Source organism: Halichoerus grypus, chromosome 1, assembly GCF_964656455.1.
Source record: "Halichoerus grypus chromosome 1, mHalGry1.hap1.1, whole genome shotgun sequence".
NCBI lineage: Eukaryota > Metazoa > Chordata > Mammalia > Carnivora > Phocidae > Halichoerus > Halichoerus grypus.
In genome coordinates this window covers 105,344,505-105,353,781 of record NC_135712.1, presented here as the reverse complement: position 1 = coordinate 105,353,781, position 9,277 = coordinate 105,344,505, and the positions used below count along the sequence as shown (strand labels likewise).

The window sequence follows — 9,277 nt, the reverse complement described above, 5'->3', positions numbered from 1 at the left end:
AATAGCTTTATTAAGATATAATTCGCATACCATATCATTCAAACATTTAAAGTGTACAATCCCATGGTTTATGGCATATTCAGGAAATTGTACAACCATCGCCACAATCAATCTGAGAACATTTCATCACCCCAAAAAGAAAGCCAGGACCCATTAGCAATCACTTGCCACACCCACCCACCTCCAGCCCTAGGCAACCACGAGCCTACTTTCTATCTTTCTAGGTTTATAGATCTATAAGAATCTATTGACTATATATTGCCCATTCTGGACATTTCATGTAAATGGAATCATACAATATGTGACCATTTGTTTCTGGCCTCTCTCACTTAGTAGGTTTCAAGTTTCATACATGTTGTGGCATGCATCAATACTTCATTTCTTTTAATAGCCAAATAATATTGCATTGTAGAGATAGGCCACATTTTATTTATCCATTCATCAGTTGATGGACATTGGGGCTGTTTCTCCTTTTTGGCTATTGTGAATTGTGATGCTATGAATATGTGCGGACATATGTTTTCATGTCCCTTGGGTATATAAGTAGGAGTGGGATTATAGCTAGTACTTGGCACGACCTCTCTCTGTGTGTGTATTTATTTCTGAATAGGCAGATCCATAATTCTCACAGATAAACGTATACCTTAGCATTTTTGTTCTATATAACTTAATAAGTACCCTTCCTATTTTACACTACAAATGAAGAAACTGAGATTTTGAGAGATTTGCCTTACTGTTTCTTGGTCTGTAGCTTTGCCCACACTATATCCTTTTTTTTTTTTTTTTTTTTTTAGCATGCCCTCCTATCTGTCCCTTGCCAATCCTTTGGGTTTGAACTAAGGCTCTACCTCTTGCCTGGAAGACTTGCTTGGACTCCATGGCTGGGCCAGGCGCTTTGCTCTGTGCTTGCATAACATCCTGAGCATTGCTTTACTATCACCTTTGTCATATTCCACTACATTTATAATGGCAGGACCCTAGGGAAGGGGTACTGTTCTCAACTTTGTCTTCCATGCCAACACAAGGCCTGGTATGAAGTGGTGGCTGAACTGATGTTGAAATTAAGAAAGAAGGGCCCAGGGACACGTGGGTGGCTCAGTCAGTTAAGCGTCTGCCTTCAGCTTAGGTCATGATCCCAGGGTCCTGGGATTGAGTCCTACATTGGACACCTTGTTCCATGGGGAGTCTGCACCTCCCTCTCCCTCTGCTGCTCATGCTCTCTCTCTCTGTCAAACAAATAAATAAAATCTTAAAAAGAAAGAAAAAGAAAGAAAGAAGGGCCTAGATACATGCTAGAAAGTGGTCTATCAGACCGGTAAAATCTTGTTTGTCACACCATGCAGTTTGAAATGACAAAACAGAAAAACCAGGGAGTATTATTCATATCAGAAAAAGAGTCTTCACTTTACTAAATCACTTAACACAAACTTCTTATAAATAGTGAGTCCCCCTGGGAGAGTGATGCCCAAAAGGTGGTGTGTCTGCGCCAGAAATACCCGGGTTGCTTTTAGTGATACACGAGGGACATTTTTAACTTAACAGTTAATTATTTATTTCAAAATATATTAGAAATAAATATAACTAGGATATAAACCCATTATATCATTGTTTAGAAGCAGGCTAAAATCTTTTTTTAAAATGAAGACTAGTCAAAGAAAATATTAAGTAAGTAATGGTGCAGATAGATCACAGATACAGCAAATATTATATAGATGGTACAAAAGAATTCAAGTTTTAGAACACTATTTGAGGAAGTTCAAAATATGAAAAGTTTGAAATACAAAGTACATTTTATAAAGTTGTGCTTCCTTCAGTTTGACTGGTCACACAGATCACATGTGATCTTGCTAAAAATGCAGATTTGATCAAATAAATATGAATGTTCGTGTCTCCACCCCCCGCCCCACCACCAACTCCTATGTTGAAATGGAATCCCCAGTGTAATAGTGTTTGGAGGTTAGGACTTTGAGAGGTGCTGAGGGTGGAGCCTCCTGAATGGGATTAGTGATCTTATAAGAAGAGGCCAGAGAGTGAGCTTGTGCTCTTTCCACCAAGTGAGGACACAGCGAGAAGATAGCCCTATAAACCAGGAAGACGACATCACCAAGAGCATGACTGGCTGGCACCCTAGCTCAGGCTTCCAGACTTCAGAGCTGTGAGAAATAAGTATTTGCCGTTTAAGCCATGCAGTCTATGGTAATTTGTTATAGCATTCCTAATTGGACTAAGCTGGTAGGTGTACAGTGGTGTCTGAGATCCTGCTTTTTTTTTTTAAAGATTTTATTTATTTATTTGACAGAGAGAGACACAGCGAGAGAGGGAACACAAGCAGGGGGAGTGGGGAGAGGGAGAAGCAGGCTCCCCACGAGCAGGGAGCCTGACACGGTGCTCGATCCTATGACCCTGGGATCATGACCTGGGCCGAAGGCAGATGCTTAATCTACTGAGCCACCCTGGTGCCCCTGAGATCCTGCATTTTTAACGAGCACCCAGGGGATGCTGACGCTGCTGGTGCCAGATCACACTTGGAGAGGCAAGGTTAGAAAGCATAAATGAAAATATAAAGTAATAGCAATAACGCTACCTACTACCTCTTCAGTTCTATGCACTGGGTACTCTTGTAGGTATTTTGCAGATGTTAAATTTATCAATGTTCACAAAAATCCTGTAAGGTAGCTACTAATATCTCCACTTTACAAATGAAAATGTAAAAATCAGAATTGGTTCAAGTTTTAGTCATAATTTTTTTTCCCCACAAAATAAGACACAGGCCAAAAGAAAGTAATATCATTGTCCTTATTTTCATCATTGCTATAAAACAGAATCTATCAAGCTAGAGGGACCTAAACCATTGCTTGGCTTTGGCCAGTGCAGGTTCTCAGTGCTTGTTCTATTCACATGTCCTCTCTATGGCCTCATTGTGAGTCAGAAAGTAATCTGGTCCAGGGATCAAAGCCTGAAACGTTTTCCCATTTCCTTCCCCGCATTCAAAACAAAACAGCTCTGGGCAAGGGATGCACTTCCGTCCCATGGTTATTTGATGAAGACCAAAAAAAAAAAAAAAAAAAACCCTACTAAAACACAATTTGGAATAAAAAACATTCTTAAAACAAATATCAATTACCTATGGTAAAAGAAATACACACACATGCATACGCATGCTAATGTGTACAATGGTTTCAGCTGCCTTTAGGGGAGTTACGTTGTTCTCTCAAGTTGAAATTACTAATGTATTCCCACAGAAGTACTCTGTGAGATAAATACATATCTATCTATCTACCCATCCATCTATCTATCCATCTATCTATCGTAAAGATTCCAAAGCACCCCATTAAGAATAAATCCAAGAAAAAACAAACAATAAAACCAAGGTTTCTTTTTCAGAGGGTCCCAGGGCCCTTTGAGTTAGTGGAGGGGGAGATCTGCTGTTAGTCACAGACCACAGACCATCAAGGTGCCTTAGGTGCCTTCAAAGGGGAACTTTATTCTCTATCTGTCTAAACAGTAGATTCCAGAAACCTGAGGGCTTAGGCTCAATCTGGCCTGGCTTTTCTGTTGTTGTCTAATTTGGAAATGTCCATATAAGAGCAGATACCTGACTTCTCTTGAAAAATGGGAAGACTTGGCAACACTGGACCTAGATTTTTGCATTCACTTCAGCTATTTGTAGTAGAGGAGTGGCTGTCCCACTTGACGGTCTCAGCAAGTTTCACTCATGTCCATTACCTGCCTGGCCCTGTAGGCTTTTGAGTTTGGAATTCCTGGTTCACGAGCAGGGTTTATAAACAGCCAACATTTGCTCATCATTATCCTGGGGAAAATCTGGCCAGGTATGTTGGAACACTGAAAAACAGTTTCCTTTTAACAAAGTGAAATCAGCTGGTTCACACAGGAATGATTCATTGAGTTTGTGGAAGCCAGTGTGCCCTGATTTAAACACTATATATTACTCAGCTATGCAAGTGACAAATCTCCCGTGTTCCCACCTGTGGCACAGCTGGTTGTCAGTTGGTACACTCTTGGCTCATTTTCTCTGAAGCTCATTTTAAGCACTAGAAGTGACTCTGGAAGTGGCCCAATAATGTTTTCACCTAGTTTGCTGGTTAGTAGGAGGTGAACTTCCTGAGGGTCCTAAGAGTCAATAGAATGAAGAGAGATTTTCATGTATGGTGGGGAGATGATACCCAGAGAATTGAATTACTGTCTTTAAAAAAGCAAGTACTTTTTCAATTTACTTTTTCACTTTTCAACTTGATCAATTTAGAGGATGGAGAATATTACAGTCATCTGGCTTTGTATTAATTCAGTAAATATTTATTAAGCACCAACTTTGTTGCCACACACTGTGCCAAACTGGGGACACAATGGTGAATGAGACTGGGTCCTCTGCTCTGTAAAAGTTCAGCCTGAAGGTAGTTATCCAAATATTTATATCCTGACGTGACTTGAGTAGTGACTGGTGCCATCTTACCTGTGGAGCAAAGACCTGTCCATCAGGGTCCCCAAAGGGATCCCACAATATTCCCATCTGTTTGCTTCCCAACAGACACAGGTATATTTGCCTTGATTTTCCAAAGGTCTTCCTTTCCCTCACCCATAACACACCTCCAACCAACACAGATACCCTTGGCAAGAGTGAGGCCTCAGAAACGTCCAGGGCAGGGCAGGAGCCAACCCAAAGCACTGTGGTGAACTGCAGAGGAGTGGTTACTACTCAGGTACTGCCAACTGTTGGGAGCCAGAAATGCTGCCCCGGTGTTGCCAGAATGTCAGGGTTTGTGAGAGAAGCCAGAAATTGTAATTTATTTAGTGTAACGTCTTTTTGAGAGTTAGGGTTTGATCACCAAAAATGGGGTCGCAGGCAGGTTTCAGTTAGGTGGTCCCCAGACTGTGATCTCTGATTCCAGGAGACCCCCTGCACCCCCTCATTGCATTTAACAGGGAATCTTAACCAAGAACTAGCAACCTGGAATTTGCCTTTTCCAGGAAGTCCTGTTGGGCCGCTCATGTTTTTGAAAATCCAACACAGAGAAATATTCAGACTTCCTGGATCTTTCTCTCTTTTTCAATATTTCTCTCTCTCTCTCTCTCTACTATTTTATCTATAATACTTATTTTCATTAAAGAGTAGATCTCAAATACAAGTTATTCTTTAAGAGTACTCTTTGTAAGATATATATAATAACATAATTTGGTGCTTCTGACAATAATCCTTAACTTTTCATATTCACGTCATTCTGGCTTGGAATAAAAATCCTCTCCTGGGCACTCGTCTCTTACTTCTGGACTGGACTTGAGCTAAAAAGCCCATGAGTGCCTTATCTTTCAATGCCTACAAAGACTTCATTCTCTATCATTCACAGGTGTTCTATTTGCCCTGCCTTGATTGTATAAGCTAATTACATAAAAGATTTTGTTTTGATTTTCCATCTCCCTGTCCTCAGAGCTGCTTTCTTTTTATTCAACTGCAGTTAAAGAGAAAACAATAGAATTGAGAGTATAAAAGCCTCCCTGGCTTCATTTTTATTCAGGGAAGATATTTTCAATCTTTAATTATTTTACCACAGTTTCTCACCTCATTAGGACTTAATTTATGCACATAAGTAGAATTAATTTTAATTAGCAATCCTGGATTGTGGATTTTCCTTAGCAACATCCCAGAAGAGGCTTCAACTTTAAGCATGCTTCAGATTCCCCGCTCTTCTAGAACTGTATCGTAAAAAGCAAAAGCAGAACAGATTACATAAACCAGTGTCCCTAACACAATATATTTATTTAAAACATTTTAATAACCTTGGGATATTTATTCATAAGATTTTAATCACCTTGGGATGCTTTGACTAATGTTTGGTCTTTTTTTTTTTTTTTTTTAATCTCCTTATAGTTGCCACCAAAAGAGTATGTGTTGAGTATAGCCAACCCTGATTCTTCTCTGGAAATACCTGTCTCTCAGGTATTTAAAAATGATCATTTCATCATCACGACTTCAAACAGAGGCCTCAGTAGTTAGTAATAACTAAATGTGATCTAATTTTCTGAGAATGAGGAAAGTAACTACGGAATCCAAGACAAAAATAACAGCTGGCCTTTTTAACATTTTTTAATTGCTTGCTACGTGCCAGCATTGTTCAAATCACTCTGCCTCAGTCAGCTTATTGAACTCCTATTATCATCCCATTCTTCTAGGTGGCATAGCTGAGGCACGGAGAGGCAGTATAACTCACCCAAGGTCACAGAGGTAGGAGCAGAGCACTATTCGAACCCACGCCCTCTGGCCCGGGAGCCTGCAGCCTTAACCCCTTGTCTGCCCTGCCTCCTGGGCACAAGGAGAACCAGAGCAGAGATATGATTAAAGTTGATGGTTTTTCCCTTATATGTTTGCCTTGGCTAGCTTTAGTTCTTCCATTTGCCCCAAATTCCTCATTTGTAAATTCCAACAGTATATTTACCAAGATATTGTGCAACTCATTATTTTTTTTTCACCAGCTTCAGATTTATTTAAAGATAACACATGAATGAGGTATCTAAAAGTGTTTGGCTCCTTTAATGAGTAACACATTTTATGACATTCCTTCGAACGATGGAGAAATACTACCCAGCATCTTATTGCCTTCTGTAGTTCCTACACATAAAATATCCCTTTCCCTGACACAGAATTTCTTTCTGTGTCTCTTTTTTTCCCCTGCTCCTTTGCCAACTGTATTTTTTTTAATAATTTTATTTTATTATGTTAATCACCATACATTACATCATTAGTTTTTGATGTAGTGTTCCATGATTCATTGTTTGCGTATAACACCCAGTGCTCCATTCAGTACGTGCCCTCTTTAATACCCATCACCAGGCTAACCCATCCCCCCACCCCCTCCCCTCTAGAACCCTCAGTTTGTTTCTCAGAGTCCATAGTCTCTCATGGTTCGTCACCCCCTCCGATTTCACCCCCTTCATTTTTCCCTTCTGCTATCTTCTTCTTTTTTTTTAACATATAATGTATTATTTGTTTCAGAGGTACAGGTCTGTGATTCATCAGTCTTACACAATTCACAGTGCTCACCATAGCACATACCCTCCCCAATGTCCATCATCAAGCCACCCCATCCCTCCCACCCCCCCACCACTCCAGCAACCCTCAGTTTGTTTCCTGAGATTAAGAGTCTCTTATGGTTTGTCTCCCTCTCCAGTTTGGTCTTGTTTCATTTTTCCCTCCGTTACCCTATGATGCTCTGTCTTGTTTCTCAAATTCCTCATATCAGTGAGATCATATGATACATGTCTTTCTGATTGACTTATTTCGCTCAGCATAATACCCTCTAGTTCCATCCACGTCGTTGCAAATGGCAAGATTTCATTTTTTTGATGGCCGCATAATATTCCATTGTATGTATATACCACATCTTCTTTATCCATTCATCTGTCGATGGACATCTTGGCTCTTTCCATAGTCTGGCTATTGTGGACATTGCTGCTATAAACATTGGGGTGCAGGTGCCCCTTTGGATCCCTACATTTGTATCTTTGGGGTGCAACTCATTATTTAAATGTATTCATAGTTCCTTGGAACTTGGAAGAAAGCCTACATAAATATTACAGAACGATTAAAAAATGTATGAAATGTATTCATCTGAAAATATGACGGTTGAATTTCTTACTATAAATAAAGGAATGGGTGCTGACTTTCGCACCAAGTCCCGAGGCTGTAGCTGCTCTGGGGCACTCTGCACAATCTCACAGCACAGGCTGCTGAGGCTCTGGGGCTAACAGTAAGATTCCACACCAGGAGCGCATCCCCCCTGAGGCCTCAGGAAACTGCATCCCTGGCGGTGGCTAGGCCTCCATGGGCCTTTTCCCTCAAACTTTCTACTCTCCTAAATGCCATGAGAGGAATTTGAAGAAGAAGCAACACAAGGGATAAATAGTGATACATTCATACCGCAGAATACTACTCTGCAAGGAAAAGAATGAACTAAATGTATGCACAACATGGATGAATTTCACAGGCATTTTCGCTGAAAGAGGACAGCCATCAAGTAATATATACTGTATAGTTTTGTTCATGTAAAGCTGAAGAACAGGCCGAACCTGGGGTGGGGAAACTGTTTTACTTCTTGATCTAGGTGTGGTTACATAGGGATAGATACATGTCTACAGATCATAAAGTTGTACACTTGCGATTAGTTCACTTGATGCATATTATACCTTAATAAAAAAATGAAAAGTACTTACATAGAAGACCATGGAGCCCCAAATGCATGGTGGGATCTGCACCCAGAGCCGAAGGCAGGGACCGGCTTACAGCAGGGCTTGGCTTGCATGTCAAGCTAAGGGCTTGCCCTTTATTCAGGAACCCCGGGGCCTCTTGAAGAAGTGACGTGATTGCTTTGGAGTGCTGAAAGCTCAGTCAGCATCATTCTGCGTAGAGAGAGAACTGGAGCGGGGCAAAACAGAGAGCAGGGGAGATAAGATCACCTTAAATAGCCCTCATCTGAGAAAACTCTAATTCTCTATCAACTTGGTGAATGCACACTGTCTGTAAATACAAACCATTCACCTCCAACTTGGAGTCGGGGAAGGATGCAGTCGCTCGGGGGATCCACCCTGTTGCACTAGGCATGCAGACGATTTAAAAATGGCTTTTCCGGGGCTGCCACACCACCGTGGGCTCCCCAGGGCAGGCCTTCCTGGCTCGCTGCCCTTCTCAGCTTCTCCTACTTCCCCATCCCCAGCTCCTGTTGCTGTGGTCAGTTTTCTTCTCTTAACAGCATTTGCATAGAGGAGGAGGAGGTGGTCACCGCTGCCCACACTGACCTAAATAAAATGCAGGGGTCACAGGGTCATTTCCATGGGGAGTGCGCATAATTTGCACATTCTCAGGCATGCTGTCAAAATTCAAGGAATTTTCCATATTAAAATTAAATATTGCCAACAAAGATCAGCCTTTTTAAAAAACTGAATTGAATATAGATGATCTGTAGTGTGTCTGTATCATAGCTGCAAGCCCTTCAATTTTTTATATTTCTTTTGAGCTGTCTCCACTTACTCAATAAACATTTTTAATTAAAAAAACCTCTTTAAAGTATATCTGTTTATGTGCTTTAAATACATATACACAGGATAATGCTCTGTCAGTAGTCTGGGTTCTTTACTGATGTAAGCTTCTTCAGGTATGGTTCTGAATTTTTTATCACACATACTATAGTCGCCATTTACAGGCCATTAAATAAATAAGATATTTGGATTTAAAACAAATGCATTTCAACAATGTAGTACTCTAATTTAA

General features: G+C 40.6%; 1 long non-coding RNA gene across 3 annotated transcripts; it reads right to left on the bottom strand.

Annotated features, from left to right (window-relative positions):
• Positions 1–5,491: 5,491 nt before the first annotated feature.
• On the bottom strand, positions 5,492–8,742 carry LOC118554652 (uncharacterized). 3 transcript variants are annotated; one of them, XR_004926571.2, is made up of 3 exons: positions 8,549–8,742; positions 8,224–8,425; positions 5,492–5,709 (listed from the first exon to the last, which is right to left on the bottom strand). It is a non-coding gene; the product is annotated as an uncharacterized LOC118554652 (long non-coding RNA). The 3 variants fall into 3 exon arrangements; XR_004926570.2 differs by having other exon boundaries at positions 8,224–8,409; XR_013446805.1 differs by lacking the exon at positions 8,549–8,742 and having other exon boundaries at positions 8,224–8,534.
• Positions 8,743–9,277: the final 535 nt, after the last annotated feature.